At 39.2% G+C, this 18,738-nt stretch overlaps 1 long non-coding RNA gene across 1 annotated transcript; it reads right to left on the reverse strand.

Moving 5' to 3' along the window:
• Positions 1–525: 525 nt before the first annotated feature.
• Positions 526–15,599, reverse strand: LOC102155897. The gene is made up of 3 exons (XR_005383492.1): positions 15,485–15,599; positions 14,099–14,238; positions 526–1,534 (listed from the first exon to the last, which is right to left on the reverse strand). It is a non-coding gene; the product is annotated as an uncharacterized LOC102155897 (long non-coding RNA).
• Positions 15,600–18,738: the final 3,139 nt, after the last annotated feature.

Raw genomic sequence — 18,738 nt, forward strand, 5'->3', positions numbered from 1 at the left:
GCAGACATCCCCATAACAGCCACAGAGTCTGAGAACATAGAGACTTACCAAGCTTCTAATTTCCTCTTCAAATCTATTGCTCCCTCAGAGGCTACCCCTGTCCTGGTATTTTCAATAATCACACCCTTGCTTTTTAAAAGGGTTTTTGTCTCTTATAAATGCATCCCTAAACAATCTAGTTGAGATTATCCTGTTCTTAAATTAAACATAAATGGAATCATAGTGAATGTATCCTTTTGTCTGATTTCATTTATTCAAAATTGTTCGCAAGCTGCATGAAGATGCTATGTGGGGCTGTTGTTCACATATTCTCATTACTATAAAATAATATTCTATCAAGTTAATATAGCACTTTTATTTTTTATTTTTATTTTTAAAATTTAAATTCAATTAGCCAACGTTAGTTTCAAATGCAGTGTTCAATAATTTATCAGTTGCGTATAACACCCAGTGCTCATCACATCACGTGCCCTCCTTGATACCCATCACCCAGTTGCCCCATCCCCCCACCCACCTCCCCTCCAGGTACCCTCTGTTTGTTTCCCAGAATTAAGAGCACCATTTAAAAAACTCTGGCTGAGTTTTGTTGGACTTTTAAGTTGCTTCCACTTCTACCTATATGGATATATATATTCTAGAAGTTTCTCTGGGTTTATGTCTAAGAAAAAAGCTACCCAGTCACAGGATATGTTTATCTTCAATTGTATTAGAAGATACAAAATTGTTTCACAAAGTAATTGTACCATGTACACTCTCTTCAGCATGGTCTGGGATGCTTCTTCACTGTACATCCTCATCAGTACTTGGTGTTGTCAGGCTTCAAGTCTTGCCAATGTCATTTGCATTCCCTGATTAGGAAGGAGCTGGAGCACCTTTTTTCACTGTGTATTTTGGACATTTGATTTTTTTTTCTTTTTGAAGTTCTTGTTCTGGTCTATCACTCTGTTTTCCCCTTTTGAGTTGCAGAGATCTTATATGTTTGTGGGTTTTTTTCTTTTTTCTTTTTTTCTTCTTTTTCTTATTGGTTTGTAGAAATTCTTTATATATTCTGTATAGCTGTTCTGGGGTATAAATGTAGCAAAAATCTTCTACTTTGTCTTTTTATGAGCCTTATAACAAAAATTCTTAAGTGTAAATCAAGTATTTTTATCAGTCTTTTTATGGTTTTTGCATTTTATGTCTTGTTTAAGCAATCCTTATCTACTTCAAGGGATCTGTTATGGGCTGAATTATGCCCCCGTCTCCAAACTTATACCTTGAAGTCTTAATCCCCAGAACTTCAGAATGTTGCATTTTGAAATAGGGCCTTTACAGAGGTAATTAAGGCTAAATGAGATCTTATGGGTGGGCCCTAATCCAACCTGACTGGTGTCCTTATTAGAAGAGGAAATGTGGACAGACACCAGGATACCAGAGATGCACACTGATAGGTCTGATGAAGACGCAACAAGAGGATGGTCGCCTGCAAGCTAGAGAAAGATTTCGGAGGAAACCAACCTGCTGGCACTTTGGCTTCAACTTCCAGCCTCCAGAACTGCAAGAAAAAAAATTCTGTTGTTTAAATCATCCAGTCTGTGGTATTTTGTTACTGCAGCCTGACCTGACTAATGTCATCAAAAATATGCACACATTATCAACTAAAAGTTTCATATTTTGGGTGTTGGCACTTAGATTTAAATTAGACTGGAAAAGAAAAAAGAAAAAAAAAGGGAAAAAAGGGAAAAAAATAAAAAAAATAAATTAGACTGGATTTTGTTTTCTGTTTGTGGTATGAAGCAAGGGTTCCATTTCATTTTCCCCTATGGATATCTAATTCTCTCTGCATGGTTTGCTGAAGAGTTCATCTCCTCCTACTTATTTGCAATGCTACGCCTGCCATTTATCTGTCCACATGAGCATGTGTATGTTTTCAGGTTATATATTCCATTCCATTTGTCATTTTGTCTGTGTCCACAATCAGCACTGGTGGTTTCGTTACCTGAGATTTATAACCAGTCTTGATATCTATAGAGCACATCTTAACATCTTGTTCTTCTTTATCAGTGTCTTAGCTATCCTTGGTCCTTTGCATTTTCATCTGTGTTCTAGAATCAGCTCATCAACTTCCACTCATTCTCAGACCCCGATTAACCTGCTAATGTGTTGATTGGGGTTGCATTCTGTCTATCATTAATTTAAGGAATTGACATCTTTGAAATTCTGTAAAATATTGAAGTTTTTATTCCATGAACATGGTAATTCGCTTATTTAAGTCTTTCAATGTCTTTTGATAAAGTTTAATGATTTTTCTCTAAAGAAGTCTTATACATGTTTTGTTCTGTGCATTCTTTATATTTTTTGATGTTATTGTCCATGGCATCATTTTTAAAAAGTTTTATTTTTCGTTTATTGTGACATATGTGTAAGACTATTTCATACGTATGTAAAATAGATGTTTTACAACTGAAGTAAAATAACCATATGTATTTGAAGTCTACAACCTGTGGGCGCCTGGGTGGCTAAGTCAGTGAAGTGTCCGACTCTTGATTTTGGCTCAGGTCATGATCTCAGGGTTGAGATCGAGCCCTGTATTGGGCTCCACGCTCAGCAGAGAGTCGGCTTCAGGTTTTTCACTCCCCCTCTCCCTCTGCCCCTCCCACTCATGCTCTCTCTCTCTCTCTCTCACTAAAATAGATAAACGAATCTTTAAAACAAAACAAAACAAAAACCAAACAAGATCTTCTGGAGTTTGATTAGAAGTGCATTAGATCTTTGCACTAATCTGGAAGAATTGGCATTGAACTATACTGACTCTGTTGACATTATTGGGTTTAAATAATTTATTTAAAACATTTATCTAATGTTTAAGAACATGGCATATCTCTCCGTTAATTTATTTCTTTGATTTCTCTCAGCTATGTTTATAGTTTTTATTGTAGTGATCATCCTGCTTTTTTTAAAAATAGTTATTCTTGGTAATATTATATTTTTTGATCCTACTATAAGTGAAATTTTTAAAGAATTCATTTTTCAAATGTTTGATGCTGATACAACATACTAATTATATTAGTACAATAGAGCTTAGGTGGTTTTGATTTTTATATATCCTTTTATTTTATATTCAATTTATTTTTATATGGCCCTCATTGAGCAAACTTGCTAAACTCATTCATAATTTCTAATTAGCATCTTTACTGTATTTTGTGTTTTCTACAAATTCAATTATACTCTCTTTAAAGAAAGAAACTCCTTTTTAAATTTTTATACATTTTTTATAGTATCACTATGTTGAATAGCACCTAGAATATAACTTTAAGCAGATATAGTGCTAAGAAGAATTATTTTTCTATTCCTGATTATAAAGCAAAAAATGTCATCATTTTACTTCCCAGTAGGAAGTGGATTTTAGATTCCTCTTATCAAATTCAGGAAACTCTCTCTTATGCTTTGTTTATACACGTGATTTTTTTTCTTTTTTTTTTCTTTTTTATTTATGATAGTCACACACACACACACAGAGAGGCAGAGACATAGGCAGAGGGAGAAGCGGGCTCCATGCACCGGGAGCCTGACGTGGGATTTGATCCCGGGTCTCCAGAATCGCACCCTGGGCCAAAGGCAGGCGCTAAACCGCTGCGCCACCCAGGGATCTCCACGTGATTTTTTTTCATGATTAGATGTTGAATTTTGTCAGCAGCATTTATTGGGATAAGCTGTTGAAGATGAGGTGCATTAATTTCTAATATTAAATCAAGGTTGCTTTCTTAGAATAAACACACTAAAGGGACACCTGGGTGGCTCAGTCGGTTAAGTGTCTGACTCTTGCCTTCATCTTAGGTTATGATCTCATGGCTCATAAGATCAAGCCCCCCATAGAGCTCCTCCATGCATAGTGGGGAGTGTGCTTGAAGACTGTCTTCCTCTGCCCCTCCCCCTCTTCTTCACAAATAAATAAATCTTTTCTTTTTTCTTTTTAAGAACAGTCCCAGTGGGTTTATTCTTGAACATTAGGTACTCTATTTAAAAAAATAAATCACTGGATCAGTGTGCTGACATATGTTCAGAATTTTTAAGTCTTATAGTAAGACTTTGGGTTTTCTTGATTTTAATGATTTTTATTCATTCTCAGGAGAAGTTTTCCAAATAAGGTAGTATTTACCAGTTCTTGACATTATGATGGGGCAATATCTTTTTAGGAGCTATCATTCAGCCCACTATAGGCACATATGAATTAAAATATTTATGTCTTCCTGATGAATTAAATCCTTTATAAGAGAACCCTCTTTATCTGTAGAAATATTTATTGCCTTAAAGTGTATTTTACTTGGTGTTATACGAGCTGTAGATTTTCTTTTTTGGTTATAACCACATGGTATATATTTTTGAAACCCTTTATCCAATCTTTTTGGATCCTTATTTTGGATGGATCTATTATGCACAACATACAGAGGGATTTTAGAGCTCTATTGCATGATCTTTGCTTTCTCCTGGAATGTTTAATCCATTTAATTTACATTTAATGTATGTTAGAATTTAGATACATCATTGATTTGTTGTACTTTCAATTTGTCCTTTCTTTTTCTCTTATTTATTGTCTTTCATGTGGTTGAATATTTCTTATCAATATATTTTTGTATCTTCTTGTTTTGAAGTGAAATATTATCGTTTTAAAGAGATTTCATAGAAATCACAACCTACATACTAATTGCAGTATGAACTTAGTATCTATCTTTTCTTTTAAGAGTCAGTGTTTGAGGATTTGAGAATATACAGCTCAACTCCTGTTATGTAGGATTCTCAACCGTGGTTGAGATAAGCTGGATATCCATCCATAAAAGCATAAATTGCCCTTTGGAGTGAGAAAATGCCAAAACTTTAGTTTGATAATTACACTTCATTTATTTACCCTTCCCTGCTTTTTGTATATTTATGTTGAATCCAATTTTACAACTTCCTTTATTCTTAGCTTTGATACTTGTTCCTGGTCCTTTTGGCTTGGTAATACATCAGACTTTCTTTTTTTGCTAGTGGGTTTCTGATTTCCTTTTTGCTTCTGCAGTTTGAGCATGTCCCTGAATCTGTGGTCTTATATTACATCAAACAGCCTCTATCCTTTATTATAACTCTGATTAAAAAGACCCTGATCCCCTGGCCTGAGAAGGAAGATACAGACTGTTATAGTTATTGTTAGTTTTTTAGGAAGAGTTATGAGTTGAATAGCACCCTCTTCAAATTTATATACTGAAGTCCTAACCCTCAATACTTCAGAATATGACCTTGGAAATAAGGTTATTGCAGATATAATTGGTTAAGATGAGATCATAATGAACAGAGTCAGCTGCTAATTCAATATGATTGCTATCCTTATTGAAAATTTACACACAAAGACACACACACAGCGAGAATGACATGTGAACATGAAGACAGAAATCAGAGCAATGTTTCTTTGGTCAAAGAACACCAAAGATTCCATCTAGCTGATCTCCAGTAGCCAGGAGAGTGGTCTGGTGCAGATTCTCCTTCATAGCCTCAGAAGGAGCCAACCCTGATAACATTTTGATCTTGGATTTCTGTTCTCCGGTGTTGTGAGATGACAAATTTCAGTTGTTTAAACCACCAAGTATGTGGTACTTTGTTGCAGAAGCTCTAGCAAACTAATATTGGGAGATTGCATGAGTTATGTTGAAATGAAGGGTGATTAAAAATAGGGAGAACCCTTTCAATTTAGGCCAATAGAAATTATAGGGACGTGGATTTGGGATTCAATACTTGTCAGTACCTTTCACCTCATCACTCTCAAGCATTGTTTCCTATTGTAGCCCTCCATTATTGGTCACTCTGCCTCCATTCTTCTGCCTTAAATACTTTTACATACCCACTTGCATCCTGTCAGGAGCCTCTGTTACCCCCAACAAAGTTACATTCCTGCGATGCCACCACTACTTTCCCAGTTTGAGGATCTAGAGACTGCTGATGGTTTTATGTGTATCCAGGGATGCAACAAATTTTCCATCCTAGAATATCAAAGATTATGTGGACCAGGAAAGGCAGAGCTATTTTGTCTTGAATGCCCTACCTTCCCTCCAGGCACAAAGTAAAAGAATGATTTTATTACATATTTTCCAATGCACCACATTTTCTGCACTAACTAACTCAGAAAACTTTGAGATGGTTACTTGGGAGAAGTGTCATCCTCATTCATTGACTGGGAATAATGCCAATGGAATAAATGAAGCATATTTTTGTTGTTGTTGTTTGCCTTCAAGAAGGAAGCCAGAGATAGAAGCCACCAGTTCAAGTCAAGTCAAGGTTGATAATCAGTGTCATCTGTCATCATCTGAAGCTGTGCAGGGGTGTCAGTGCTGTGGGTGAACCCACCAATCCTCATGGGCTATTCCCTAGCTGTCTCATTTTAGATAGGATTTATATTTTGGAGTCTTACTAGAGATTACTTCTGAGACAGATGAAAGGAAACAATTTATAATTGTTTAACATGTGTGCACAGGTCAACATATCTGCCCAAATTATCTGCCTTCTTAGGAATCACAGTTGTCTGGAGATTTATGGAAGGCACAGGGTTTCAATCACAGTATTAAATTTAGTGACCTTCAAGGGAAATGGGGAGCAAATTATAGCTTCTTCAACTTGTACATGCCAGGAGTTGGCCATTCATCCTGCTACCAGACAAATGAACATTGTAGTGACTTCCTTCCAGAGAGAGTAGAGGATGAAAAAAACATTTTGGCAGCAAAGTTGAGTTTGGAGACACTTATGATCTACAATTAAGTCATCCAAAGATCCTAATGTTAACCTCTTTGGACTAATTCTAACTGAAAAACGAATGAGTTCTGAATACTTTTGAAGATCTAAAAATGCATGTATATCAGTAAATAAAATTAGAAGTAAATTTCTTCAAAATCTTTTAAGTAAAACATCCCAGAGGTTAAGACTTGACTCATTATTAAAAATAATTCTTTTTCTTGCAGAAAAAGCTTTCAAGTATGACGGTGATGCACTGTAGAGCTGTATATTACTCTCCATTGTTTAAGAAATGGAGTATCTCAAGCTGTCACAGTGAGATATTCCTTCTACAGTGGGTGTTAAAACTTTTCTTCCTTTCTCTCTTATTCTTTCTTAATATCTCTGAACTGCATTCACAGTGGATACTTAATCCCCAGTCCAGCCTCTGGTGCTGTCTAGAAACAAAGAATGACTTTTAAAAAGCAGACAGTAAGTAGACTGGATGGATTTTATCTACAGAGAAGCACCTGACACCCCTAGCGTGACCAGCAAAGCCAAGGTCTTTAAGGCTCTCAGCTTCCAAATGGTATGGCTCCGAATGAACATTTATAGCCCATTTCTGGGATTGAGCACCTTCCAGTACTGGGCAGCATAGTGGTCCAACAACTGGGTCACCTGCTGACCATTGGACAGTTGTTTTGCCAGATGATCTGTTTTCCATTATGTGGCTTCCCCATGGTCCTGTAGCTATTTGGCGCATTCTGCAGATGACCGACTGGGAGACTCAAGCTGCACTTCTTGTGTTCCAAATGAGTCATGGGTACATTAGAGTTTGGAAGGTAAAAGCAAAAATACAAATCCCAGTGGAAGAAATTACTTTGAGATCTGCCCACTAAGTAGATCGATATTGTTCCTATCTGTCTTTATCGTCTCAAAAAAACCACACGACAAATCAAAACCGAAAAACAGAATTAAAGTGCTTTAGGTGGGATTATTTCTTTGTCAATTGCAAGCTTTTAAAATTGTAATATCCTCCAAAGGCCACATTGGCTGCTCCCGCAGCTGACTGTTTTGTCTAGCCAGCTCAGGCCATCAGACAATTAAGATAATCTCTGTGTTAATAAAGGTTTTCAGCTTGAGTTTGGCCATTACTGTAACCAGGTTCTCAGAATATGGTGGGCTATAGAATGCACTCTTCTCTCTAAACCTACACTGTTGGAATGTGGTTTACAGATCTTGGCTCAGATGGAAAGAGTTTAAACTTTTATTCACCCCTGTGTGAGGATACGCATCAGTCCCTGAGAGAAGTGTCTGGTGTCCTGCTGCCTTGCTGGCAGCCACAGGAGCCCCAGTCATGGATTTAGCTGCTGCTTAAAGTTGTGTCTTAAATCTGAACTCCACCTGGAAGGAGAAAGCATCTCTGAGCTCCACAGATGTCACCAATTCACACTTTAAAGGGAGATGGTATTTTCTTTCAGCTCTTTCTCATCCTCTCTCCCACTTCCAGGTCTGGGACTCTTTAATTAATGGACTCCAAAATTAGAATTCGAGAGTAATTCCTTTACAACACCTCATGTGACACAGCAGTATGCTTTTCTGCATGGATGGGGTGATGCCATGTATGAGAGACAAATCTTTTATTGGGAGCTCCAACCTGATGTGCATGCTTGCTACCCGGCACACTTACATTTGTGCCCATCTGTTTGGGTGGCAGGAGGCCTTTGGAGGGTGGCACAAACCAGTTCTGAGAAGGCTCATTTGCCAACGGAGGTGCTGGCTCAGGGGTGCAGCCTGCAGAACACAGAGTATGCCAACACTCCTGCCAAGAGAACCTTCTGTTTGGCAACGGTACCTGAACAGGACCACGTGCTGCTCTACAATGGGCAACATCTGCTGATGGGAAGCTGGCGTTGATGTGCCCTCAGTGATTGATCCTGCTGCACGCTGTCACTCAACTCCCTTTAGAACAAGCTAACAGTGAATACCTCATTTAAGTAGGCGAGTTTTAACATCACTTATTCATGGTGGAAATATTTATCAAATGCCTACTATTTGCAAGTCATTGCACTAGCTGCTTCTGGATGGTATAGATGAATTTGACATGGATCCCAGCTTTAAGAGGCTGAGAGCAGCAACAGAAAAGGCATACATGTAAAACATTGGTTGACTTGAGAGGAATGCCATGAGCTAAACACAAACACACCAGAGTCAGAGATGTGCTGTTGAAGCCCAGAAGGGGGAAGAAGATTCTCAGCTGAGGAGAGGAGGCTGAAGGACACATGTGTGGACAGTGCTTTCAGGGTGGGAAGCATTTGCACCTGTGGTTAGAGTGGGAAGGGCCACTCGAGCTGAAGGAAACTGCAAGTTCTAGAGAGAACGTTGTGCTTGAGTGGGACATGGAGTGTTTAAAAAAGTCTAAAATAGATCCACTCGCCATGTATAATGTTTGATGTAAGATTAGATGTGGGGCGAAGGAAAAGATGTACAGATGTTTTCAGGTGGTTGAAACCTGATGTTTGTGAATATGGTAAGCCTCTTTGTTATAATGAGTGATTTGAGAAGGTTGTTTTGAGAGAGGAAGATCAACTTGGATTTCAGCTTATGAGGTTTGTGTGTTTTGGGGAAATCCATGAAGTTTCCTAAAGGGACCTACATAAATGGAATCTGAGAGAGGGTGAGTGGTCATGGCTAGGCTGTGGCTTTGGAAATCACTTGTAGTTAGACATTGGGGTTAATGATGCTATTGGGACATTGAGCAGCAAAAAGCAGAGGATCTGGTACAGAAATTTTGAGGCTGCCCTCAGTTATACCTGAAGGAAGCCAACTTTAGGAGAAAGTAGATAGACTCTAAATAAGATGGAAGGTTGGTGAGGCAGAAAAATGTGGCCCCAGTTTTGTCTTCAGTTGACCAGCTTAGTCTGGCACATATTGAAATATTGGTGTTATGAAGTTCTGAGCCCTCAAGAAATGTTAGGCTCTGTATGCGGTGTTCATTTTTGTTTGTTTGTCTTTGCATACGTGTGTGTGTAGTGACTAATTCAGACTTGAGTAAACATTTTTTCTTAAATGCAGTTTCCCAGCAGAATGAAAAAATGTATTCGGAGAAGGTAAACGCTGATCACTTTTGCAGCGAAGATAGACATGCATGGATGGAAAGATGTGGGAAGGTGATGTGATGGTCTTTATTCTTGCCACTTCACCTTATTCCAAGAAGGAGGGGAGGCACACAAGGCAAATCCACAGAAGGGCAGTGTCGAGGAGGCACAGAGAGCATGGCTCGGGGTTTGTTGGACATGAATTGTGTGTGGGGCACTGTGCCAGCCTCTGAGAGAGAGTCCAGGATGTGTAAGGCATGCTCATTGCCCTCCACGAACTTGGTTTCTTGACCCAGAGTGACAGAATCCTGTGCATGGAGACCACATCCTGTGGGCCGGTACTAAGTGTTCGTAGTTTCAGGACGTTGTCAACTCTGCATCCTGTTGATCTCCCCTTGCCATGCCCATTTTCCACATTCAAAGACCTACTTTTGTCTTCTTGCCTTTCATTTGGAAATCTTGGTTCATATAAAACTCATCTAATTATATTTATGTCCCCCCGTCTTTTTTTTTTCTCTTTTAAAAAATAGTTTATTGCTTCCATTTTCTCACTCCTTCCTTGCAGTAATTGGTCCCAGAGTGAAACATTATCTTTGAGCTTATGCTAATACATGAATAATATTTTTTCATTTCTTCTTTTAGATTTTATTTAGCATCTGACATTGCCTCTCATGTCTCTGTTTGGTTTGGTTTTATTTTTGTTCTTGTTTTGGATTGTTTTCCCAGAATGTGCCTCTTTATTTCCCAGGAAATGCTCGGTGCTATTATCGATAATGATTAAGTCCGTTAGTAAGCCAAATTAAAAAGAATAACAGTAATAATCCGTTGCATTTGGAGGACACTCTCTAAGCATTTTCTCATTTCATCACTTGCTCTGGACTTTAATTGAGGCTGAATTTGCAAATGGGCTCATTTTATTTTGGCTTCAGCCTCTCTTCTTCCTCTTCTCTTTTTTGCTCTCCTGTGTGGTGTCTAGTGCCTGTCTGTCACATTTCTGAGGTACTTGAGGCCTACTTCTACTTCAATTAATGCACCATCTTTGGCACCTTGTGTCTCTGTCAAATTTGACAGCTAAGACACAATGAATGTCTTTCGTATTCCTGGAGATGAATAACGTTACTTCTGCCTTCAACTGGGGCTCTCCAGATACTGATTTCACTTGCGACTAATTTCTTCAACAAATATTATTAAATGTGCACTGGATAGGAAGCATGAGTCTAGGTTCTGTGGGGGAGATAAAGCAAAGTGGACTGAGACTTTGATGTAATAACACATAAAAACCTGGCAGACACATGTGTCCATGATACTGGGAACAAGGCTATATGGGTCAAGGCTCTATGAAAGGTACAAACTCCATGATATTGATTGCTGAACAAAAGAAATTGGTGGAATTCATTGATAGTGATTGTTTCTTCGCAAACAATGGAGGTGTTCAGCTTTGTTGTCTTTTGGGTCAGCCGACCCAGCCCATTTATATCTCAGTGTAGACAGTGGTGTGTTGGTAAATGTTGGCTCTCTGGAGTGTGTGGGAGTTCCTGTTGTGGCATTTGTCCATTTCCATGATGTAAATTCTTCCAGTATGGCTGACTTCAAGCTACCCGTGGGGTGTTACTAAATATGCAGTTGGGAAGAAATGCACAGAAGTGCCTTTTCTGAGCTAGTGGGAAGTGGCTTCAGTGCACCACGGGATGTGGGCCAGAAGTAGCTACTAATAGAATATTTTGAATTATCTTCCAACTTTCTAAGTTCTCCTTTGGTTCCTTGTAGGAACCAGGGAGTTAAACAAGGAAAAAGAATGCCATGGCTTTTGTAGAAGCAGGGGCGTTGTTTACCACTTTGTATCCTGAGAAGTGGCCTGCATGCAAACAGGGGAATAAGTGAGGGCAGTGGACCTAATCTGGAGGCCACTGGGACTCCGGGAAGAAAAACTGATGCAATGTATGACACTTGTGATGGGAGTGAGCTTTGGGGTTTCATCAGGCCCTAGATCACATTTGATGTTGGCCACTAAAAATGGATAAGATTTATTATTGTCAATTGTAAACAATTTTATTCTGTATTTAACAGTGGGGGGGAAACCAAGGTTCCATATAAAATGTAAAACCCCCCCTCTGAATATCTTATGATAGTCTTTTTTTACTTTTATTTCTATATAATATACTTTAATGGTGGTGATATTCACAGAGAATATAATATTTGTGTGTGTGTGTGTGTGTGTGTTTTAAATCAATTGCTGTTACTTTGCTTCAAGATTCCCAAGCATCCTCACAGTTTGCATTCCCTTCTTAAGGATTGATGTAGGTCGGTATGAGCTGAATAGTGAGAAAAATTCTTATGACATGGACACAAGTTGATAGACATGAGAATGAGCAAAGGCATCGAAATGGAAACACCTAGTCTGTGTGTGAGGAGCAGCAAAGTGCCCAGGAAAGCCTGGAATTTAGAGGAGTGTGTCTTATTCAGCTGGGGCTGCTTTATCAAAAGACCATTGACTGGGTCATGTAAAAGGCAGAATGTCATTTCCCACAGCTCTGGAACCTGGGTAGTCCAAGTTTGGAGTGTCCGCAGATTCGGGCCCTGCCTTGTAGACAGCCACCTCCTTGCTGTGTGGTCACATGGCCTTTCCTCAGAGTGTGCGGAGAGACGGAGACAGAGACAGAGTGAGCAAGCAAGCACATAATGACAATTAAGGATTTAACCCAAGAATAAGAATTCCAGGGGAACACAGATGTTCAGTCTGTAGCAGAATGTAATAGGAGATAAGTTTGGAAAAACTGGTTGGATCTCAATTAAAGAGGCCTTTTCAAGTCCAGTAGGGAATGTAGAAAAAAATCTGAAGATTATCAATGCTATTGAAGCCCTTGATCATGATGGTATCATGATCAGACCTCAGCTGTGGGAAAGTTTCCTGGCAGACATTTTCTTCTCAGACTCCGTTTCATCCTGGCTCTGGTCTCAAGAACCAGAGGGCTTGGGAAGTACTCTGACGAGATTCTTTCTCTTGTGGAAAAATGTATCTGCTGCAAAAGGCCTCAGGGATACACTGGACAGTTCCACAGAGAATACAGAATTCAAAGCCACTGAGGAAGCAGACCATGGTGCCAGTCAGATCTGTGCTGATCTACAAACTGTCTGCTACTGGTCTATAGTGACATAAGTATACTAATTGAGAGTAAGCATTTAGAACTGTTTGGGATTTAAAAAATATTTTAATTATTTATTCATGAGAGGCACAGAGAGAGAGGCAGAGACACACGCAGAGGGAGAAGCAGGCTCCTTGTGGGGAGCCTGATGCGGGACTCGATCCCAGGACCCTGGGATCATGCCCTGAGCTGAAGACAGACACTCAACCACTGAGCCACCCAGGTGCCCCACATTTAGAAACTTTTATATTAATTTGAGAGGACAATTTTATGTTTGCTGAATCGAAAAAAAATTCATATTTAGTATTATTTTATTTACCCTAATAGTTTATTTTTGTTGTACTTTACAAAGATTTTGGTCCATGGTTTCTTGGAAATTAAGAATGATCAATTGGACTACTGAGAGTTTGAGAAGCACTGACCCAATGGATCCATTAAGAGCAGACACCAGTGACTCGTGGGTGGCTCACTTGGTTAAGTGCTGGACTCTTGGTTTTGCCTCAGTTCATGATCTGAGGTCATGATCTCAGGGTTGTGAGACGGAGCCCTTTTTTGGGCTCTGCACTCAGCACCAGGCCCTGTGCTTAGCACAGAGTGTGCTTGAGATTCTGTTGCTCCCTCTTCCTCTGTCCCTGCCTCCACTAGCATTGTGCACTCTAAATAAATAAATAAATAAATAAATAAATAAATAAATAAATAAATAAATAAAATCTTAAAGGGGAAAAAAAGCAGACACCAGCATTCTTTCTATTTGTGTTCAAATCCTCATGCTGTCACTTGCTATCTGCTTAACCTTAGTCAAATTATTTAATTTCTGTGACTCATAATTCTTAGATAATAGTACCCATTTCATTGGATAGGGTTAATGTGAGGGTTAATTGAGATTATCTAACGTTGTCACTCCAATGTTAGGTGTTGGGCATATATTCTCTAATAGGTATTGTCTCAAGTACATGCCTGAATAGTGAAAAGAAATTTAGCAGAACCTGGATATTTTTAGAGGTGAGGTTTTCATCACAGAAATGCTCAAGTCTTTCCCTGATAATTATACCTTCTCCTTATTAGGTTCCTGTGAAAGTAACATCTGGAAATATAGTTAATTAGTAGTTAAAACACCACTTTATTAATAGGTGCACATACCTGATGCAGATAAGGTAAAAGCCCGAGTTCATCTGTTGACCAATTATTCAGTGAATGCAAATGAATCCTGAGGGTCTCCAGTATGCAAGATACAATGGACTGAACCAAGGACAGCATCTGAGTTTTATGGAGTTGAGTCACTAGAGGAGGCAGATGAAATGAAACCATGGTAAATAAGTGGATGCTATATCAGAAATCACAAAGGAGGTATATTTGGGAGTATGTAACATGGGATTTTTTCTCCAGACTAGGAATGTCAGGGAAACCTGCTAGAGGAAGTTAGGCTTAAATGAAAACTTTAAGAACTGGCACTTCCTAAGGAAAAATTACTTAGGAAGAAAAAAGAATGGTAGGGGACACACCAGTAGCATAGGTAAGAGACAAAATGGTAATGCTACAGGAGATGGAGAGGCCTATGCAGAGGTCCTGTGATAAGAAGGAATAGGGCAAACATAAAGGACTTAAAATATTGCTGGAGTACTGGTAATAAGGGGTGGCACAGCAGAAGATGAAAATAGAGGGCTAGGTTTAGATCACATGGGTCTTTATAAGTCATTCTAAGGAATTTTTTCCTAATAGCAATAGGAAGCCATTGGAGAGGTTTTTTGTTTGTTTGTTTGTTTGTTTTTAAGTAGACTCCATACCCAGCATGGAGCCCAATGTGAGGTTTAAACTCATAACCTTAAGATCAAGACATGAGCTGAGATCAAGAGTCAGATGGGTAGCCAACTAAGCCACCCAGGAGCCCCAGGAGAGTTTTAATCTGAAGAGGCTAATGTCATATAATTTGTGATTGGCAGACTTCCAAAATGATCTCTGCCCTGTGGTGTTACACCCAGTATAGTCTCCCTCCTTGAGTGTAAGTGGAACCTGTGACTGGCATCTAGTCAATAGAATATGGAAAAAGTGATAAGATGTTACTCTTATGGGGATCCCTGGGTGGTGCAGCAGTTTGGCACCTGCCTTTGGCTCAGGGCGGATCCTGGAGACCCGGGAACGAATCCCACGTCGGGCTCCCGGTGCATGGAGCCTGCTTCTCCCTCTGCCTCTCTCTCTCTCTCTCTCTCTCTCTCTCTGTGACTATCATAAATAAATAAAAAATTTTTAAAAAGAGTCTGTTTAAAAAAAAAAGATGTCACTCTTATGATAACATTGCATCATATAAGACTCCAACTTAATGAACTAGAGCAAGAAATTGTTCTTACTGGCTTGATGAAGTATGTAGGCATGTTGAAGAAGGCCACATGGCAACGGACAGAGTGAGACTCCAGAACCCTAGGGCAGCTTCTAGTGATCAACTAGCAAAAACATGGGGCCCCCTCTCATCCAGCTTCAAGGGAACAAATCTCACTAACAACTCGAATGATCCTGGAAGAGGATTCTTACCCAGTCAAGCCTTCTGATAAAAACACAGCCCATGTGACAATTATATTGTACTGTGGTGAGACCCAGAGCAGAGAACATATCTGAGCTGTGTTTGAACTTCTGACTCAGGGTAACTGTGCATTGTATTGTGATGCAATGTATTGCGATGCAGTATATTGTGATGCATTGCATTGACGATGCATTATATACATTGTATTGCTTAAAGGCCCTAACTTAGTGGCAATTTGTTACACAGCAGAGAAAACTAGTACTTTGTTTCAATGTAAATCCCTATGGTTGCTCTTAGGGAACAGATTAAAAGAAAAAAGAATGGTAGGGGACACACCAGTAGCATAGGTAAGAGACAAAATGGTAATGCTACAGGAGATGGAGAGGAGTGGAATGACTGGAGAAACATTAAGGAAGTACTGCACATGGAAGGTAAAGGAGAAGTGATATCAGAAGTGACTCATTGGTTTCTGTCCTGTGGTAGATCAATGGTTTCCTGAAAAATTGAGAAAAGATAGACTGGATATATTTTTTTAAAATCTGATTAAAGGGATCCCTGGGTGGCGCAGCGGTTTGGCGCCTGCCTTTGGCCCAGGGCGCGATCCTGGAGACCCGGGATCGAATCCCACGTCAGGCTCCCGGTGCATGGAGCCTGCTTCTCCCTCTGCCTGTGTCTCTGCCTCTCTCTCTCTCACTGTGTGCTTATCATAAATAAATAAAAAATTTAAAAAAAAATTAAAAAAAAAATAAAATAAAATCTGATTAAAGACATTTAAGAAATGCTAAAGCAACTAAGACTTGAAGGCAAATAATTCAGAGGTAAGGGACATAACTGAGAAATAAGTTAACACTTTATTAGCCACTTCTCTACTCAGAGCATTTACAGTGGGTGAGGAGTTGAGAAACCAGAACAGAGCCCTAGATAAGAGGCAGAAAAAGCAGCTGAACTTTCAGCGTGAGGCTGGAGAACCAAAATTTGTAATTCAAAGTTGCCAATAAAGGTAGAATGAAAGATACCAAGGTCCTGGAACTAAGCACGGCATGGAGAGGTTAAGTCCAACCTTTAGTGGTTTCCCTCTTTAGGTATTTACCTGATTATTAAGCCATACTGGGATAGATCTAAGAAGCAGAGTAGAAAGCTACTGAAAGCAGAGAGGAGGTTTTGGCAGGCTCAAGGTACTCAGGACACAAAAATTGGAGGTCAAGACTTATCAAGGAGGAGAGGCCCAGGTGCACAAGCTTCCATTCAACCCATGGAAACCTATAGCCCAGAAGCAGAGATGAACCAGAGATGACAGGGACTTAGAAAAACAGCAACCTTGCCTCAAATGAGTTTAGTGTCTAGTTGAATTTAGGTGGTCTGCTTCCACACACAGTGCCTACCAGAATATAGGAAAACTTTCCCTGGAGGAAGAGAATGTGTTCTAGAACCCTTGCTATTTTTAATAGATAATGTCTGACTTTCAAGAAAAAATTACCAGACATATCAAGAAATAGGGTCAAATAAAAAAAGAAAATAGAAACATACCCACAGATGATAGAGTTTTCTCAAATGGACATTAAAATGCCTATGCTTGATTGTCTGGTCTCAAATTTGATTTTACCTTACTAACGAGCTCCTGTAATCTGCTATGTTTCGTGGATGATGGCAGAAGACATGAGACTCCCAGGTCAGAGAAAGGGCTTTATTGCACTCGGCTCAGCAGGCAGCCCCGGCATCGCATATTTACATTGCTTCTCCAGTCCCAAGTTCCACAGGGCAAGGTGACACGATTCAGAGGAATGCTACATGTGCAGTGGCCTTGCACGGCTGGCTGAGGGACACTGAACCTAGGGATCCACCACTTTATAGCTGGCAGTAAGAAAACCTGCTCTCTGTCCTGGAGAGAGCCACTAGGTCATCCCTGAAAATTATTGGCTGAAAACACAATCTTGAGAAATAGCCCGGGTAAAGGTTGGCCAGTGCCTTTTGTTTTTGGCATCTCCAGCAAGAACAGAAGATCATGCTTACAACCCATGAGAGATTGTCTGTCCCAACATGTTATGTTCTGGAAAATTGATAAGAGTGGAGAATGTTGTTAAGAACCAAAACTGATAGAATGGAATTATGTGGAGATTCTAGAACTGAAGTATTCAACAAATAAATTATAAGCTCATTTGATGAGTTTAATAGCAATTAGAAGCAATTACAAAAGGGAAGCAGCAAACTCAGACTAAGAGAGCAGAAAATATCCAGTCTAAATCACAGAAAAGCAAAAAGTTGAACGTACATAAATAAAGTCAGAAACATATGAAATACTGTGGAAAGCACTAAATAGTAGGTCACTGTTGTCCTGGAAGAAGAGATTAGGAAAGCGTCACCAGCAATATTTCAGGAGGAAATGACAGGTGACGCACGTTCAGATTGTATTCAAGAAGCTCTGTGATTCTCAATCTAGACAAGTTCGAAGTAAAATTTCAGAAACCAAAAGACAAAGGGAAAATCCTTGAAAACCTCCATAGGGAAAAATTGTACACATTGTGCTCAAAAGAGCAAAATAAGGCAGCAACTGGCTTCTCAACGAACATGGTAGGATTCAGATGGTAAGAAAAAAATGACATCTCTAAAAGGCCAACCTAGATTTCTGTGTCTTGTGGAAATGTCTTTTAAAAGTCTATGTGAAATAAAAACATTTTAAGATAAATTAAAGCTGAGGGATTTTGTCACTAGCAGAACTTCACTGAAGAAATTCTAAAGGGAGTTCTGGTAAAAGAAGACGAATCCCATCAGAAACAAAATACAGGTAAGAAATGAAGACCAATAGAAGTGATAAATATAAGTGAATATTGACTAAAGAGAACAATAGCAATGTCTTGGGGTCTAACATGTGTGTAGAATACATAGAGTTACAATGCATGACAACAATTATTCAAAGACATTAAGCAACAAATGGAGTTCATGTGCTGTAATTGTATTGGATACTGGCAAAAAATCGTAATTCATGTTAGACTTTAAAAAGTCAAGGGGACATGCACTAATTTTTAGAATCACTGCTAAAAGATAATGAGGTAGCTAAAACTAGAGGGGATAGAAGAAATTCGAAAAACAGAATGAATATTGGTGCCATTCATTGGGTGGTGAATTCTGGAAAGTTTTAAGAAGAGGGGTAAACTTGCTGGTTGGATAAATTCACTTGGATCTCAGAAGAGATGTCAGAGCTAGAGACAAAAATCTTTTGAGGCATCTGCTTTCCAGGGAAAATTGAAGAAGAGTGAGGAATATTCCA

This window comes from Canis lupus, chromosome 34 (genome assembly GCF_011100685.1).
Source record: "Canis lupus familiaris isolate Mischka breed German Shepherd chromosome 34, alternate assembly UU_Cfam_GSD_1.0, whole genome shotgun sequence".
Taxonomy (NCBI): Eukaryota; Metazoa; Chordata; class Mammalia; order Carnivora; family Canidae; genus Canis; species Canis lupus.